We start from the raw sequence: 19809 nt of genomic DNA, 5'->3' as shown, positions 1-19809 counted from the left end.
GTGGCTCGAAAAATCGCCGCCTGGGGATAAACCGGCACTAAAATCGGCCTGGGGCGATTGAGTTCCCAACCGACGCCCTCAGGGTCGGCCCCAGGCACATGTTTTAAACTTTTTCGAACATTAATTCGGCTAAAATTCGGCAAACGGGATAAATATTCGTTAAAACAGGACATTACTTCGGCGACTAACTGAAATAGTTTTTCTTTACATAGATAAAATACTTAGAAGAAAAAAAACAAAGGCGGTTGCGACTACAGGCCGAAGAACGCGCTGAGCGCGGTGAAGTCTGCGCCGCCGCCATTGTCCTCGTCGTCCTTCTCCTCCTTCACGCAGCCGCCCCTGCTGGACCCCTGCCCGGGGTCGCCTTGGCGGACCGGTGGCGGCGCGGCGTCATTGTTGCTGTCATCGAGAACGACGACGTCTCCCTCATCGCGGCCACGGCGCCGAGAGGCGATCTGCTCTAGGGCGCGGCGCTGGCGCTCCAGCCCCGTCCGCTCCTAGTCCTCACGCGCCCACTTCATGGCCGCCGCGTCGTCAAGCTCCGACTCCGTCTTCACGCCGGCGAGCCTTGGCTCCGTCTTCACAGCGGCGAGCCCCGGCTCCGTCTTCGGCTTGACGATGCGGGGAGAAGCCGAGGAGGAGGCGTGCCCGCCCTCGTTGATGTTGAACGGTGCGGGGAGAAGCCGAGCGGCGTCTCCGCGGGCTCGGCCTTGACGCTGAACAGTGTCAGCGACCCGGAGGAGTGGGAGGAGGAAGAAGAGGAGCCGACCCTCCTCGGCATCCATTGGCCGCCGCTCCTGCGCGGGACCGGGGCGGCAGAGTACATCAACGGCAGCTCATTGCCGCCCTCGAGGTGCTGGAGGACGGCGTGGAGCGTGCGGTCGGGGCGCCCCACCACAGGTCGCGGCTGTCGTTGTTCTTCGTCCCCCGCACGACCGGCGCGTTGTTGGTGGAGGCCAGCCGCTCCACCTGCCGGAGCTCGAAGTACGCCGCCCACGCCCCGTGGTTGCCGGCGGCGTACTGCGGGAGGGCCCGCTGCGCCTCCGTCAACGACGCCCGAACGCGCTCGACCTCATCGTTGAAGTAGTCGGCGCGCGCCGTGACGTCGGGCAGCGGGGGGATGGAGACGCCCCCGGCGCTGAGCTTCCACCGCCCCAACGCGCGCATGTCGGGAGGCGCCGGAATGTTGGCTTCGTGCAGCAAGTAGGCTTCCCACTCGTGCAGCGAGAGGCAGCCGAAGCCATTGACCGCCGCCCCATCGCCGGGGAACCTCTCGCCCATCATCGCGGCTGGGCACGGGGAGAGAGGGGAGGAAGAACTCGGCAGCGGCGGCGGCTGTGCACGGGGAGAGAGGGGAGAGAGAGGAAGCGCTCGTCGGCTGCGGGCGGGGTGCGGCCACAGGCGAGGGGAGGCGCTGCATATAGTGGTCGGGGGGGCATGTGTACGCGTGGCGGGAGGGGACGCGTGATGACCCACAAGTATAGGGGATCTATCGTAGTCCTTTCGCTAAGTAAGAGTGTTGAACCCAACGAGGAGCAGAAGGAAATGATAAGCGGTTTTCAGTAAGGTATTCTCCGCAAGCACTGAAATAATAGGTAACAAATAGTTTTGTGATAGGATAATTTGTAACGAGTAACAAGTAACAAAAGTAAATAAAGTGAAGCAAGGTGGCCCAATCCCTTTTGTAGCAAAGGACAAGCCTGGACAAACTCTTATATGATGTAAAGCGCTCCCGAGGACACATGGGAATATCATCAAGCTAGTTTTCATCACGTTCATATGATTCGCGTTCTGAACTTTGATAATTTGGTATGTGGGTGGACCGGTGCTTGGGTACTGTCCTTACTTGGACAAGCATCCCACTTATGATTAACCTCTATTGCAAGCATTCGCAACTACAAAAAAAGTATTAAGGTAAACCTAACCATATCATGAAACATGTGGATCTAAATCAGCCCCTTATGAAGCAAACGCATAAACTAGGGTTTAAGCTTCTGTCACTCTAGCAACCCATCATCTACTTATTACTTTCCAATGCCTTCCTCTAGGCCCAAATAATGATGAAGTGTCATGTAGTCGACGTTCACATAAAACCACTAGAGGAGAGACAACATACATCTCATCAAAATATCGAACGAATACCAAATTCACCTGACTACTAATAGCAAGACTTCTCCCATGTCCTCAGGAACAAACGTCACTACTCACAAAGCATATTCATGTTCGTAATCAGAGGGGTATTAATATGCATATAGGATCTGAACATATGATCTTCCACCAATTAAACCAACTAGCATCAACTACAAGGAATAATTAACACTACTAGCAACCCACAGGTACCAATCCCAGACTTGAAGACAAGAATTGGATACAAGAGATGAACTAGAGTTTTGAGAGGAGATGGTGCTGATGAAGATGTTGATGGAGATTGCCCTCTCCCGATGAGAGGAGCGTTGGTGATGACGATGGCGATGATTTCCCCTTTCCGGAGGGATGTTTCCCCGGCAGGACAGCTCCGCCAGAGCCCTAGATTGGTTCCGCCAAGGTACCGCCTCGTGGCGGCGGAGTCTCGTCCGAAAAGATGGCTTATGATTTTTTTTCCTCATCGAAAGACTCCATATAGCAGAAGATGGTTATCGGAGGGCCACCAGGGGACCCACGAGGTAGGGGGCGCGCCCCCCACCCTCGTGGGCAGGGTTTGCCCCCCTGGTGAACTTCTTGAGCTCAGTATTTTTTATATATTCTGAAAATATCTTCCGTGAAGTTTTAGGACTTTTGGAGCTGTGCAAAATAGGTCTCTAATATTTGCTCCTTTTCCAGCCCAGAATCCCAGCTGCCGGCATTCTCCCTCTTTATGTAAACCTTGCAAAATAAGAGAGAATAGGCATAAGTATTGTGACATAATGTGTAATAATAGCCCATAATGCAATAAATATCGATATAAAAGCATAATGCAAAATAGACGTATCAACGCGTCGCCCGTGAGGAATCAATGAAAGGCTGACCAGCGGCAGCCTTAGCATTGATTTTCCGCGGGAAACCGAGGCGTTGTGAGGACGACGAGGCGGAGATCGCTGACTCGGCGGGCTCGCTGTTCTTTCGCGCCAAAATCGATTGCCCCGGCGCCCTCGGGCGCCGCCCAGCGCGTCGGGTTCGGCCTAGATCTGCCGGCGCCAGTTTCGGCCCAAACCGGAAAAAAAAACAGGCTCCTGAGGACGCGATTGGGCCGATTTTTTAGCGGCGGCGCTAAAAAATCACCGGGGGAGAGAGGGGGGAGGGGGGGAGGCTATTGGGCGTGCGGCTAAAGATGCTCTAAATCTCACCTACCCCTCCTCACTTAACCTTTGAGAGTTGAGACCCACCGCGCCGATGCGCCGTCCCATCCGGTGGGGATTTGACTGGCGAGCTTGTAACCCAATCACTTCCCGGTTATCTCCCCTCGCTTTGGGCCGTGTAGTTCGGTCCTGTGGGTTTGTTGCGATTTGTTTTTCTCTATTTGATGTCCTTCTGTTTTTTGTAAATGAATTGGATGTTATTGACAGGATCGGCATGCAGTACCATTCGCCTCTAGGTCCCAGGTATGTCGGTGATGAAGTCAAAGGATTGGGTCAATGATGAATTGGGGAGCAGTTGCCATTTTCGAACAGCCCGTGGCCATGTTTCAAGTCGTCGGATGCTTCCAGATACAGACGTACTTGCACTGCTGGAACAAATGAACATACTAATGCTTGTACGAAGTATTTGAGGAATTTTTTGGCAAGAAAATTGATGCAAATATGCATCATGTAAGAAGCATGCGATAAGAACATATGGTGTATTGTAATATCAACAACCTGAAGGTAGCACATTTGTAAATTGTCAGAAGCATGTAACATGAACGTGTGAAGCATTATTATTTCCAGTCAACATGGATCGACCTGGAAGAAAATTTATTTCCAGTCAACATGGAACCAAATTTCGTTTTACATGCAATCAAATTTAGTCGCCGCATCCAAGAACCCTAGCTTTTTGCCTCCCACCGGCACCAGCGCCGGTCCATCCCGTCTCCGGTGGCCCTATGGCCATGGAGGCGGAGTGGATCTCGGTCCTTGCCGGTGGGAGGGCTCCGTTTTTAAATCTTTTTTCGAGTTTTGTTAGGGTTTGTGTCCTGCTCAGGAAGATGAGACGGTGATGGCTCCCTCAAGATGGAATATAGGTCTCCCCGCCTAGCCCCTGTTTCGGTGATGCGTCTTACATCATCGGTGGGCGTGTGGAGTTGTGTCTCCGGCGAATCTGTCTTTGATGGATTTGTTCGGATCTGTTCGTCGTTCGTTTTCGTTCTTGTGTTTTCAGATTGGATCCTTTTGATCTACACTCTTCATCCGCGGTGGTTGCTGTTCTGGTGCGTTGGTTCTACGGGGCCTTAGCACGACGACTTCCCGACTGTCTACTACAACAAGATTTGTCCGGCTCCGGCGAGGGAGGGGCGATGACAGCGGCGCGCCTTCGGCTCACTTCAGTGCTTGTAGTCGTCGCTAGATGGTATACGGATCTGGATGTAATTTTTATTATTTCTAGTGTTCGCTGTACTACCATGATTGAAAATGAATAGACTGGAAGTTCTTCCCGCAAAAAAATATTTATTTGCAGTCCACATGGAAGCAAACTTTTTTTCGGCATGGAAGCAACACAATTTTATTTTAGATCGACGCAATTTACAGGAATAATGGAAACTCCCCAAAACTGCCTATGATCATTGCTTTGATTGTGGACACGAGGGAATGCATTGAACTCAACAGTAATGATTTCAAATTTCAGAACTCTTGGTTGGATCATCCTGATTTTCTAATACGGTGATCGTAATTTGAGTAGGTTTCTTGTCAGGTTGAAGAAAATGAAATCAAGTTTGAGAGGTTAGGGGGCTATTATGAGAGGAGATGCAATCAGGCTGAAAAAGAATTGTCGACAGAACTTAGTAATCTAGAATCATTGAAAGAATCTCGTATCTTGACTGGTGATTTATATGTCAGAAAAAGATTGGTAGAAGAGCAATTGATGCACATTTATGAAGAGGAAGAAAAGTACTGGCATATGAGATCTTCTTAGAGATGGCTGTTGCAAGGGGAGTCCAACACCAAGTTTTTCCACAATATTGCTAATGGCAAAAACAGGAAAAAAATGTTATATATGCTGAAGGATGGTGACTCAATGTTGCACATGCATGTGTGTACCACATTATTACTCCCTCCATTCTCTTATACAAGGTCACTATCAAAAATACATTTGCATCTATACAAGGTCATAAACAGTAATCGAGAAAAAAAGATGTTTTCTCGTACTAGCAACTTGTGTAATGCTTGTATATATGTAGTCATAATGACACTCAGCTACTTGCTTCCAATTCGTCCTTGCATGCATGTGACGTATTAATGATACCGGTTAACAAAAAGAAAATCTGGCTCGCAAAGCAGTCATTAATTTTATCTTGGTGCCTGTAATATGAGTTTGTTGCCTTGTATAAGAGAATGGAGGGAGTATCATATATACGGGGTAATATTCATTCTCTTTACTTGGTTTTCTATCCAAATAACTACTATAGTTACTATGTTGTATCTTAGTTATTTATAATGACATGTATGTTTATTTTTGCTTATAATTTAGTAGTTTATACATTGTTGATTTCTCATATAATCAAATCAAATCATGAAAAATAGCTGACTGAACTAACAACCGTGTGTGAGTCATTCATATTCTTCCTCTCTGGACCTACGTATATACGTAGTCATGGAGCCAAATTTTATCATAAGTACCGGGCAATCCTCAATTTTTTTTCTGCATCCGAATACCTCATAGTTGAAACCCTAAAACCATCGTCGTTACAGCTCCATGTAGGTCCAAGCTCTACATCGCTCGATATAATTTTGTCTCGGAAAAAAGTAGTCTAAAGTTACTAATGGTAACATGCATATATGCGCCCAGCTAGTTGAATAAAGTTGTCTCTAGTTCTTTTCTTGCGAAGTAGAAAAAATTCTCCTATTTGTATCACCATCAGAGATTATAACTTGCTACATCTGTGTAGATATGCCTGAAAGAAGATATAAGCTTTGACAAAACCTCCATGTTTACTCCTATATTTTCCACGTTCTTCATCACATTGTTTATAATAGGGTAAGTTTATATTTTGCAGGCACATTGTTTGGAGTGATGATAACAGTATCCCAAACACAAAATTAGTTAGAGAATATACTCTAAAGTACATAAATGCCATTCCTAGTACCTAAGATAATAACTTGGTATATGCATGAGCAGAGAAGTTAAATTTGTGGAGGCAAAATTCAGGTACTCCCTCTGTCACAGTTTAGAAGACACAATTAAATTTGCGTGCGTTTCCATAATAGACAAGGTTTAGGGTGCATTGCATTTATTTCTATTAGCTAATTAATACTCCGATATACTATTTCTATATGCATGCGTAGTGTGAATGCTATTTTTTAGTCCATCCCACAACCAATAAATAACCACCTAGGTCTCAGAGAATTTTCAAGCACACCTTCTAAACCGTGACGGAGGGAGTACAAGTATTATGACCATTACCACCATCCTTCTCACCATAATTATAGTTCTCATCCTTCTAGCGGTAATGGTATGCACGTGACATGATCCTTGCCGAGTCACACACATCATCACTTTCCCAATAATAAATGGCGCAGCTACCGAGATCCAATATAGCTAAACAGTCCACCACGTCACCATGGCGAGAGGAGTAGCAGATACGGTTTGCTTCCACGATGCCGTGCATGCCCGCGCCAGAAACCTGTACCGCCTTGCAGCATCTTAGCAGGAATAGCGCGTGATCGCCCAAGCTAGTCACGTCTGACCACTTATATTTGTGTGGCCCATCCCGTGACACTGTTGGCCAGCTCAAACACCCTAAAAATATGAGCCTTGTAATGGCTGACCTGCACCACCATAGCCAACTAGCCGCGCAGCTCCACTATGTAGTTGGTATAGTGTAGCATCCCATGTCCATGCCCGATGATGGGGTATGTATGTCGAAAGTTACTGTATTGAATGAGGTGACCACTAGAGCTTCGGAATTTCGGCCAACGACGAACCTATATAACATCCCAAAACTCATGAGGGCATAGAGCTCGTCGTTGTAGAAAACAATGTCTGCTAGGCTCGGGCATATGTCGGTGCCGCATCCTTGTGTGGTCCACCCGTCTTCATCCTTACATCCAAGTGTATGGACCGCAATACCACATCTCGTGGTTATCGCGGCGAGGATGCAGCCTTGTGACTTGTGAGGAAGGGCTCTTGGAGAAGACAATTTTTTTGATGAAGATCTTGCTAGTGGTTTCTTGAGTAGTGGGACATCGACATGCAAAGTCCCTAGGGAGCGGCACTCGGACGCACGTGAAGAGGTTTACGAGCACGACCTGGGGACCCAGGACTGCGGCCACCCATCCGTCGTCGTGGGATCCAACGATCCGCCAACCCCTAGGGAAGCACGGCAGGGGGTTGTGCAAGACCCTGCCCTCCTCGGGGCTGTACGCCCGCATCGCCCGGTCACGCTGGCCATTGCTGGTCGACGGGACCAGCAGCGGGATGGCCGGCGGCTTTGGATGCCATGACGTGACCGCGCGCCAGGACGTGCAGACAGCAGCAAAACGCGCGCGGTCGCACCGCCGCGAGGAGCACAGCTCGTAGATCGCACGTAGGAGGTCCCCGGGGAGGTCGGGCCACCGCCCTTGGACGTCACCCGCCATCAGTGTTTGGAGCTCGTACGTGTAGGGTTGTGTACTTGTGTTGCGAGAGAGATCGATTGATCGAAAAGAGTTGTACGCACGTCCATCTCCTTGGGCCTGATATACGTACGCACAGATGGAACGGATCATCGGCTGATCTTCCTTCCTTAGGGCGGCCAAGGATTGTGTCTGTCATGTCAAAAAAGGAAAAAAAGGATTGTGTCTGTGTCTACGGTCAGGAGGACCAGGCTGGCGTGCTAGCTGATCCTGCCGGACGGGGCCAGGAGGTCCGGCGCCGTGTGACCATGCTGGAGACACGCCAGAATGCGGAGGTTGACCAAAGTCAACTTTCTTATGATGTTGTACATGCCCAAAGTACACATGCAGGTCACTTGGCCATGATTTCTCACGCACATGTGAAGCCGAGAGAAACTCCAACACATGGAGATGATGCTGGCGAGCTTCTTTTTCAGCCGGGGGTGTTGGAGGCGCTGTCTAGCGCTGTTGCAGCGAGAATCGCTACGGCCGGGGGTAATGCTGAGAAGAATGCTCTACCCTTTAAATTAGTGCAGCAAAAAATCCAACGCGGGGCAATTCAAAAAGAAAGATAAAAAGAAAGGGGGGGGGGGGGGGACAGAGTTGAAGATGCTCGCAAGCAAGTGCTAGGGAAAAAAGGGGGTCATTCTTTTGGGGCTCCTCCAACGGGCAGTGATTTAGAGTTTTCTTTTGAGAAAGAGATGGATAGTTATGAGCGCATCTTATATGGTGATGTAAACGCCACATCCAAACAGGTGTGCACGGGTAGAGTTGTAGCAGTCCAGGATGAGGAAGGCGGGGTTACACATGTTGCAAAGGAGACTGATGAGAAGGAGGAAGAGCACGCGCCGCGAGGTGGGGAATCAGTTGGCGAAGACAAAGATGAGATTGGCACATCGGCGGCCTCCGAGGAGGAGGACCGCCGGGCCAAATGAAAATCCTAGGCTGGAACTGCCGTGGTATGCTCTCCGACACGGCAGTTCGTGAGCTTCTGGAGCTACAGAAGCGTACAAGGGCAGATTTAATTTTCCTCTCTCAATCCCATTTGAATAATTGTAAAGCCGATGAGCTTCGTCGCGTATTAGTTTTGATTCTATGTTTGTAGTGGAAAGTGATGGTAAGGCCGGAGGCCTCGCTTTGTTTTATCATGAGTCCAATAAAATTGAGTTGAACTATGTTTCACACCATTTTATTGATATTGTTTTTATGTATGAGAATGTGGTTCAGTGGCGGTTCACGGGCTTCTATGGTCACCCGAAATGGAATGAACGTCATCTATCTTGGGATGACATTCGCAATTTACATAGTAAGAACAACCATCCCTGGGTGGTTTTGGGGGTTTTTAATGAAATTTTATACCTTTCGGAAAAAGAGGGTGATGTAGCTAGACCACTTGGTATGATGAGAGAGTTCCGTGAATGCCTAATGGATTGTGGGCTGGAAGATCTAGGCTATAATGGGGACATGTTCACTTGGAGGAGAGGCGAAATACGTGAGCGCCTTGATCGTGCAGTCTGTAACTTAGCATGGGCAAACAAATTTCCACGAGCGGCAGTTATCAATGAAGAACATGTTCATTCTGACCATCGCCCAATTGTACTGGATATGGAGTATTGGGATGAAAAAAAAATTAAACGCCCAGAGGGGCGCGTTAAACAATTTGAGGCGAGATGGTTGAAGGAAGAGACGGTCACTGAAATCGTTAAGGCATCTTGGGAGAAAGCAAAGCTAGCAGGGATTGGACCCTCACTTGCTGACCGTACGAGAGCAGTGCATGCTGATCTACATACTTGGGATCGGGAAACGCTAAAGGGACCAAAGGTGAGAATTAGAAAATTAAAAAAAGAGGTGGAGAGACTAAGGCGTGGCCCATTGAATACGGAATCTCGGTGTCGTCAGAAGGAAATTATTGTGGTAATTGAAAATATTTTGGAGCAAGAGGAAATATTCTGGTTACAGAGAGGACGGGCAAATTGGTTGATGCACGGGGATCGTAATACATCGTTCTTTCATAATGCTGCAACATCCAGGAAAAAAATAAATAATATAAAGAAACTATTAGACGAATCTGGAAATTGGTTAACGGATAAGGAATTGACGAATCACATTACTGGATATTTTACAAAGCTTTTTACATCGGAAGTTCAACATCCGAATCAAGATGTTTTATCACTTGTTCGAAGGAGAGTGTCAAACAAAATGAATGATGCTCTACTTGCCCCTTATACTGCGGAAGATGTTCGCAAGACTTTATTCGATATTGGGGACTTGAAAGCTCCAGGGCCATATGGACTCCATGCTATCTTCTATAAAAGGTTTTGGCCCATGCCGGGGGAGGACTTAATTGAGGAGGTTCTGACAGCAATCAACACATGCACTATACCGAAGGGTTGGAATGATACGGCGATTGTGATGATTCCTAAAATTCATACACCAGAGAAGGTAACCCAATTTAGGCCGATCAACTTATGTAATGTGCTATATAAAATAATTGCAAAAATGGTGACTTCTCGATTGAAGGTTTTTTACCAGAAATTATTAGCCCAACACAGAGTGCATTTGTATCGGGTAGATTGCTAACAGATAATATTTTAGTGGCCTACGAATGTTTTCACACAATCAAGAACAAAAGAGAGCGTAGAGAGGGCTTGTGTGCTATAAAACTTGATATGCACAAAGCCTATGATAGAGTTGAGTGGACTTTTTTGAAGGGGTTATGTTGAAATTGGGTTTTCGTCGTGAGTGGGTTAACTTGATTATGCAATGCGTCTCAACCATAGAATACAAAGTAAGGATCAATGAAGAGGAAAGTGAGAGATTTAAGCCTACGAGAGGGTTGAGACAAGGGGACTGTAACGCCCTCGATGCGGCTATATCTCTCACGTGTCGAAGCACGACTTAGAGGCATAACCGCATTGAAAGCAATGTCGCAAGTGAGGTAATCTTCACACAACCCATGTAATACATAAGGGAAAAGATACATAGTTGGCTTACAATCTCCACTTCACACAAATACATGAATAAAGCATTACAACATACAAATACAATCAAGGTCCGGCTACGGAACCAAAATAAAAGAAGAACCCCAAATGCGACAAGGTCCCCGATCGACCCCAACTGGGCTCCACTACTGATCAACTAGAACGAAACAACACAAAGGACAAGATCTTCATCGAGCTCCTCCTTGAGCTCGGTTGCGTCACCTGCTCGGTTCAACGGCACCTGCAAACTGGTTTTGGAAGTACCTATGAGTCACGGGGACTCAGCAATCTCACACCCTCGCGATCAAGACTATTTAAGCTTATGGGTAAGGTAAAAGGTATGAGGTGGAGCTGCAGCAAGCGACTAGCATATATGGTGGCTAACATACGCAAATGAGAAGGAGAAGAGAAGGCAAAGCACGATCGAGAAACTATGACCAAGAAGTGATCCTAGAACAACCCACGTCAAGCATAACTCCAACACCGTGTTCACTTCCCGGACTCCGCCGGAAAGAGACCATCACGGTAACACACGCGGTTGATGCATTTTAATTAAGGTCAACTTCAGGTTTTCTACAACCGAACGTTAACAAATTCCCATCTGCCCATAACCGCGGGCACGGCTTTCGAAAGTTCAAATCCCTGCAGGGGAGTCCCAACTTAGCCCATCACAAGCTCTCACGGTCAACGAAGGATATTCCGTCTAGCGGGAAGACCCGATCAGACTCGGAATCCCGGTTACAAGACATTTCGACAATGGTAAAACAAGACCAGCAAAGCCACTCGAATGTGCCGACAAATCCTGATAGGAGCTGCACATATCTCGTTCTCAGGGCACACCGGATTGTCCAAACTTCCGGTAGGCCAGCCCAGAGTTGCCCCTGGTGGCCACCGGCGGCTGACAAGGTGGACCAACACTCAGAGGAGCACTGGCCCGGGGGGGTTAAATAATGATGACCCTCGAGAGCGCGACTCCCAAGGGAAAAAAGGCTATGAGGTGAATGGTAAAACCAAGGTTGGGCCTTGCTGGAGGAGTTTTATTCAAAGCGAACTGTCAAGGGGTTCCCATTATTACCCAACCGCGTAAGGAACGCAAAATCCGGGAACATAACACCGATATGACGGAAACTAGGGCGGCAAGAGTGGAACAAAACACCAGGCATAAGGCCGAGCCTTCCACCCTTTACCAAGTATATAGATGCATTAATTAAATAAGATATATTGTGATATCCCAACAAGTAAACATGTTCCAACAAGGAACAACATCTCCATGTTCCAACAAGGAACAAACTTCAATCTTCACCTGCAACTAACAACGCTATAAGAGGGGCTGAGCAAAGCGGTAACATAGCCAAACAACGGTTTGCTAGGACAAGGTGGGTTAGAGGCTTGGTTCAACAATATGGGAGGCATGATAAGCAAGTGGTAGGTATCGCAGCATAGGCATAGCAAAAGAGCGAGCATCTAGCAAGCAAAGATAGAAGTGATTTCGAGGGTATGGTCATCTTGCCTGAAATCCCGCAAGGAAGAAGAACGAGTCCATGAAGAAGATAAACGGACGTAGTCGAACGGATCCTCACAATGCAACGTTACCGGAAACAACCCGAAGAAGCAACACCGGAAAGAAGCACACAACATAGTAAACAACCACCACATAACATGGCATGATGCACAATCAAGTATGATGCATGTCCTATTTAATGAAGCATGGCATGACAAAGTGCACAAACAATCCTACAAATTAAGTGGAGCTCAATATGCAACGAGTTGCATATTGACGGAGCACCACATCAATTATTTAGTTCGATCTCGTTTATGTACCCAACAATATTAAATGTTGTTAAACATGGCAAGAGGGTGAAGCAAATGAAAACTACCCATCTAGTCAAGTTTAAATGAGGCCGGGAACAACAAACAACAAATCGGAAACTCCTCATGTGCATATATTAGGTTAGGTCCTGTTCTGCCCTAAACCATATTTTAGAGTTGTTAGGCATGCAAAACAATGTCACCATGATAAACTAGGCAAAATTCTACCCCATTTACATATAAAGTTTGTTAAAAACGGAGCTACGGTTATTTAGTTATGAATTAAACCATTTTAGCATGGCATAGGAGCAAATTTAAACAAACATCATTTTAAACATTTTAAACATGGGTGAAAATGACATATTATGAAACTAGATGAAAATCTAAGCAAGTTTCATATATTAAGTTTTTACATTTGATGCATGGTTGGTGAGTTATTAAATGCATGAAGAATAGGGACTTTTCTGTAAAACAGGCAAACTCTGGATAAAAAATAGACAAATTCGTTGAACAGGAAAAAAACTATGCTGGGCTGAATCTAAGGAGAGGCCCAGTAAGGCAATAGGCGCAACATAACTATCAGACGCACAGGCACAGAATAGCGGAGGGGCTGGGCTATGCTCACATCGGGCCATGGGCCGAAAGTGGAGAAGCGGCTGGGCCGGATCTGGTGACAAGAAGACGTTGCTGGGCCTTGGGCACCGCTGGGCCTCGCGCAGCGGTCAACGCACGCAGGCGACGCGCGGGGTGTCGAGGCAGAGGCGCCATCCTCCTCTGCCCGAGCTACTGCCGCATCGATGCAGCGAAGGAGACCCGCGGCTAAAGGGGCTTGGCGCGGCGGAACGTCGCGGGGACGACCGGATCCAGGGCAGGGAGGCTCGACGGGAAGCAGGGGCGGCTGAAACTGGGCGAGGACGGCGTTCTCCGGTGAGGCGCCAGATCCGGCGGCTGCGAGGGAGCTCCTGGGGCTGTCCATGGTGGCCTGCGAATTTTATGGGGAAGAGAGACCACATGTGAGAGAGGAAACTAGAGGGAACGAGAGAAGAAGGGAAGGAGAAGTAGCGAGTGGGTGTGGGGTCCGGCCTGATGGAGGTGGTCACCGGCGGGGACGCGGGTGCAGCTCCGGCAAGGTTGCTGCAGGGCCGGACGAGCTGAGGTGGTCGGGGCCTCGCGAGCTGCTCGGGGTGAGGAGGTGGGCGCTGGGAGATACGGTTGGATGGATGGATCGATGGAATGCACTGGTTGCGCGAGGGGATCAAGGAGGATCGGGCGAGGCGATCCCGAGGTGGGATGCGACCCGATGGCGGCGGTGGAGGGACAAAGTTCCTAATTTTTAGGGTTGGACTAATACATATATAGCATGTGGATATTTGGGTCGGGGCTAATCCGTCCCTCCAATAAAATCGAGCAGTCGAGAAAAAAATATATGTTGGGAAGTCCAATTAACAAAATGGAGACGTTTTGTAGATGTTTGGGGATGATCCGGACACAACGGAAACGACTGTCCGGGTCGGGTTCGGGACAACTTCCGGACGCGCGCGAGGGGTTCGATGCACTGTGCAGAGAGGGTTTCGGGGCCTGGCGGTTGACAGCGGACTGTGCAGAAAGCTTCAGGCTGAGAAAAGAGAAGAAAGAAGGCCCGACGACTGTTTCCAAAGACCGAAAACGTCCGACGTTAGACCGGCTATAATGCCGCTATAGTTTAACGGTTGGGCTATCAAACGAACTCCGAATGCGATGAAACTTGACAGGCGGTCTATCTACACTATAATAAGACCACACGTCAACTCTCATCCCATTCCGAGAACATCTTCCGGCCACTTATAAAATACTATTTCGGACATGCCGCGGACGCGTGCAAGTGTGTCTGGGCTCAGAACGGACAACGGAGAGAACGAGGAGACCGAGACGGATGCAAGTTCTGAAAAACATGATGATGCAATGCACATGATGACATGGCAAGATGCAACACGCAAGCAAAATACATGGCAACGTCGGCGAATAACTGGAAGGCACCTGGCGCAACGGTCTCGGGGCGTCACAACACTCCACCACTACGAGAGGATCTCGTCCCGAGATCTAGAATGGCACCGGAGGGAAAACAGACGAGAAAGAGAAGAAGTAAAACAAATTGCTTCTTTGACAAATGAGTGAAACCAAAGAACCTTGCAAAGTTCGAACAAATTGAAAGAAAGAATGCAACGAGAAAGAGCTAAGTTGAAAGCACTCCGTTAGGAAAAAGGAACAAGGAAGAACAAATTCGAACAGCACTCCGGTTGAGAAGGGATGCAAGACTTGATAAGGCGAAAAAGAACTTGAGCAAAGGGGCATAATACTCCGGTTAAAACAAGATAGGGAAGGAATAAGAATGATATAATTTGGACAGCACTCCGCCTGTAAATGGAAGGAATTAAAATTGACAAGATGAGAGGATACTTGAAAAAAAAGGACACGACACTCCGGTTAAAAGGACAAGCACGAACAGAACATGGTCCTGACAATCCAAGATGATGAGTGAAAAGAGCAACACCTCAATGCCTCCGGATGAAAGAATCAAAGGTAGATCGTCGGAACAAAAGAGCGGAGAAGGAAATAGCAACTCCTACCACAATTGAACTTGTAAAGCACCGTTGCAAGAAAAGGATTGCACGGGGTTGTTGGGAAAACAACAACGAAGAGGATAAGCTTGTAGTGGGCTTATGGAGAACATCTCAAGAACTTGAGGTGAAATTCTGCCACTAACGAAAACAATATTGGATTGATAAGAATAAGAAGACGAGGAACTTGTTCATCAGAAGGATAAAGAAGAACTTGGGTCATTTATGAGCACCATAAATAGCAAAATCCTTAGGGAAGGCTTTAGGTGAAACATAACCCAAGATAACTCCAAAGAAGAGATTGATGGATTTAAAATACCTCATTCTTAACAACATGTGAATCATGAGACATGAACTCAAATTATCAAGAATGACATAATACCACCTCGAATGATACGGTTGAAAGAATTGCACTTTAAAATGGAAGATAAAGAATACTTGAGCTCCTCTGAAAAGAATCTTGATGAACACTTCGAGAAGGAATTAAATCCTTGGTGAACCATCATGTAGAGCCTCCATGAAGAATTCCGGTAACAAAAGAATGATCAAACGAAAGGAAAGATAAGTAGAGAACACAAGGTGAAGCCTTGCAATGCTTAGATGGATCTTCGCAATGAAATAATTGAGAAAACTTGGAACTCTGGGAAAAGAAAAGATAAAGCATCTCGAACTGAGAATATGATATGATGAACCACTCCGGAAAAAGGAATTAATCACTTGGATGAAAGAAGAATAAGAATTACATTATGCTTATCCTTCACCAATTTAGATTGATGACAAGCCACGGATTTGGCATACTACTTATTCTCGTAGAAAGGATTAAGTGAGATATAATGCAAACTTGAGAAGGTTTTGAACGAACCCCCGGTAGGGTTGAAACAACGAGTAATTGATATGATAATGAAGGGAAATAAGTCTTGAATGAGCCACCATAAGAATTGAAAAAGAACGAAGTAAAGGGATGAATTACCAGTAAGAAATTGGGAAATCAACGAATATACATGAGAGAATTTAGATACAAAAGAACGAAGAGATCATGAACTGATTAGAGGATATTTGAACGATGCACCGGTAAGATTTAGAGAATGAGATTTGAAAGCTAAGAATGACTAATTATGAGATGATGGCCTCCAGAGAATCAAATTGAAAAGACTCATGAATTATACCGGATGGGTGAAAAAAAAATCTCACAATCGAAAACAATTATGAGAGGATGGCATCAAGCTAGAACCACGAATCTTGAAAAGAATGGAGCAAGATTGAGAGAAAAATCTTCTTCGGTCTTCCAATGTAGAGAAAGATGACGAGAAACACCACCATGAATTATTTAGACACTCCGGAATGAAGAATGGAAAGGTTGAGCCAACGATGAAAAGAATTCGACAGATCTTGGAGAAAAAACATGAGACTGATGATAATTCATTCTTACGTCAAACTTGGAAAAGAATTTGAGAATAACTCCGAGAAAAATAAGAAGAGTCAGGTAAGATCCTGGGAAAGACCTGTGGGTTATGGCCCACTCAAAAGAAATACCGTTGAAATGATTTAAAAGAGAGGTTGCACCGGTTGAATTAAAAGACTTGAATGAGATAACAGACTCGAGATATCTTGAACACTCCGGAACAATTGAATAGCGAGAAATGGAAGCTTATGAGGTGCACCGGCATAAGAAGGTATAGAAACGAGGAAAAAGGTATGACCAAAAAAACTTGACTTGAATCCACCGGAGAAGAAAAAGAACGAAGAACGATGAACTTGAAGTTCCAATAGGATCTTCATGAGAATCACCGGCAAGAGAACATTGACGGAAAATGAATGGGGAGGCTTCTCATCAATAAGATGATACTAGATTAAGTAATCTGAATCCTTGAAGAAAAAGGGTGGGTGGGCGGGAAAACAAAGACAACTTGGAACGGATGAAACAAACACCGTTGAGAAGAACTGATACTTTATCTTTCGGATGTTGAAATATTCAGATCCGCTTGAAGAGAAAACACACCGGTTGAAAAGAATTAACATGACAATCTCGATTATCATGAAGGATTGGTATACACGTCGGAGTATGAGAACACCGTTTAGAGAAGTTATGGAATCAACACTTGACTTCGAAGCAACTCGAATACCACAACTCAAAACAAAACAAAGGATTGGCTTGCAGAATAAGCCAGAACAAACATATGATCGAGATTTCATCCGAAGTTTTCGTGGTGGGGCCTACACGGGCTCGATCGTACAGCACCATCATGTACAAGGCAGTGCACATGACATACGAAGCGTCCTAGAGTCGGCATAGCCAAGGACTCTTTAAGACACAACGAGACCACTGTAAAACCAACCGTGAATAGGCGGACCACTAGACGTCGAACCCCAATTTCATATCATACATCTGTCGGAAAAAATCCTAAGAGCTACTTGAATTCCCACTTATAAACTCTCGAAATTTTCCCAGTTATGCAATCAAGTGTTGGGGATACAGGGGAAGCATAATATCTCACCCAAGACTAGCAAATCCTACATCCAGCGATATCCATCCTTCAACACATAACCAAGAAACCTTCGGAAATCGTCTACCTCAACCTTCGAAAAGCATCCGTTATACAAGTTATGGCAATACTCCCGAACTTCCGCCCCAATACTGGGTGGCGTCGAGGTTATCTCACCAACGAACTGCATAAAAGAGATTTTCGATGTCGGCGTACTAAACTCAGGAATTCCAGAACTGCAACGATAAAATTGTGACGACAACACCTCGGAGCTCAATTCCCCGGGACACTGCCACAACCCCTACAGACAGGAGGCACCAAGAACAATGTTCTCGTCACAAAACCATCGGAACGATTCCAAGATACCTGCGTGATCCTAAAAAAAATTAGTGAAATTTGAGAAGAGAAGAGTCAAAACTCTACGTCAAGATGCCTTACCAGAGCGATGAAGGGACTGAGGAGTAAAAAGAATTCCTAAACTCTCCGATATATAATTCCTAAATGACTCAAAACATTTTTTTAGACTCAACAACGACTGCTAATTCGATCAAGCAGTGGGGGCTCCTAAGGTCGGGGAAGGCTCTGATTACCAACTTGTAACGCCCTCGATGCGGCTATATCTCTCACGTGTCGAAGCACGACTTAGAGGCATAACCACATTGAAAGCAATGTCGCAAGTGAGGTAATCTTCACACAAACCATGTAATACATAAGGGAAAACATACATAGTTGGCTTACAATCGCCACTTCACACAAATACATGAATAAAGCATTACAACATACAAATACAATCAAGGTCCTGCTACGGAACCAAAATAAAAGAAGAACCCCAAATGCGACAAGGTCCCCGATCGACCCCAACTGGGCTCCACAACTGATCAACTAGAACGAAACAACACAAAGGACAAGATCTTCATCGAGCTCCTCCTTGAGCTTGGTTGCGTCACCTGCTCGGTTCAACGGCACCTGCAAACTGGTTTTGGAAGTACCTATGAGTCACGGGGACTCAGCAATCTCACACCCTCGCGATCAAGACTATTTAAGCTTATGGGTAAGGTAAAAGGTATGAGGTGGAGCTGCAGCAAGCGACTAGCATATATGGTGGCTAACATACGCAAATGAGAGCGAGAAGAGAAGGCAAAGCACGATCGAGAAACTATGACCAAGAAGTGATCCTAGAACAACCTACGTCAAGCATAACTCCAACATCGTGTTCACTTCCCGGACTCCGCCGGAAAGAGACCATCACGGTAACACACGCGGTTGATGCATTTTAATTAAGGTCAACTTCAGGTTTTCTACAACCAGACGTTAACAAATTCCCATCTGCCCATAACCGCGGGCACGGCTTTCGAAAGTTCAAATCCCTGCAGGGGAGTCCCAACTTAGCCCATCACAAGCTCTCACGGTCAACGAAGGATATTCCTTCTAGCGGGTAGACCCGATCAGACTCGGAATCCCGGTTACAAGACATTTCGACAATGGTAAAACAAGACCAGCAAAGCCACCCGAATGTGCCGACAAATCCTGATAGGAGCTGCACATATCTCGTTCTCAGGGCACACCGGATTGTCCAAACTTCCGGTAGGCCAGCCCAGAGTTGCCCCTGGTGGCCACCGGCGGCTGACAAGGTGGACCAACACTCAGAGGAGCACTGGCCCGGGGGGTTAAATAATGATGACCCTCGAGAGCACGACACCCAAGGGAAAAAAGGCTAGGAGGCGAATGGTAAAACCAAGGTTGGGCCTTGCTGGAGGAGTTTTATTCAAAGCGAACTGTCAAGGGGTTCCCATTATTACCCAACCGCGTAAGGAACGCAAAATCCGGGAACATAACACCGATATGACGGAAACTAGGGCGGCAAGAGTGGAACAAAACACCAGGCATAAGGCCGAGCCTTCCACCCTTTACCAATTATATAGATGCATTAATTAAATAAGATATATTGTGATATCCCAACAAGTAAACATGTTCCAACAAGGAACAACATCTCCATGTTCCAACAAGGAACAAACTTCAATCTTCACCTGCAACTAACAACGCTATAAGAGGGGCTGAGCAAAGTGGTAACATAGCCAAACAACGGTTTGCTAGGACAAGGTGGGTTAGAGGCTTGGTTCAACAATATGGGAGGCATGATAAGAAAGTGGTAGGTATCGCAACATAGGCATAGCAA

General features: G+C 46.6%; 1 pseudogene; it reads right to left on the bottom strand.

Annotated features, from left to right (window-relative positions):
* Positions 1–580: 580 nt before the first annotated feature.
* LOC147982368 (uncharacterized) lies at positions 581–7748 on the bottom strand (annotated as a pseudogene).
* Positions 7749–19809: the final 12061 nt, after the last annotated feature.

This window comes from Triticum urartu, chromosome 3A (genome assembly GCF_056163025.1).
Source record: "Triticum urartu cultivar PI428250 chromosome 3A, HENAU_Tu73, whole genome shotgun sequence".
In the NCBI taxonomy this organism is placed as follows: domain Eukaryota; kingdom Viridiplantae; phylum Streptophyta; class Magnoliopsida; order Poales; family Poaceae; genus Triticum; species Triticum urartu.
This window is presented reverse-complemented; position numbering and strand designations above follow the sequence as displayed.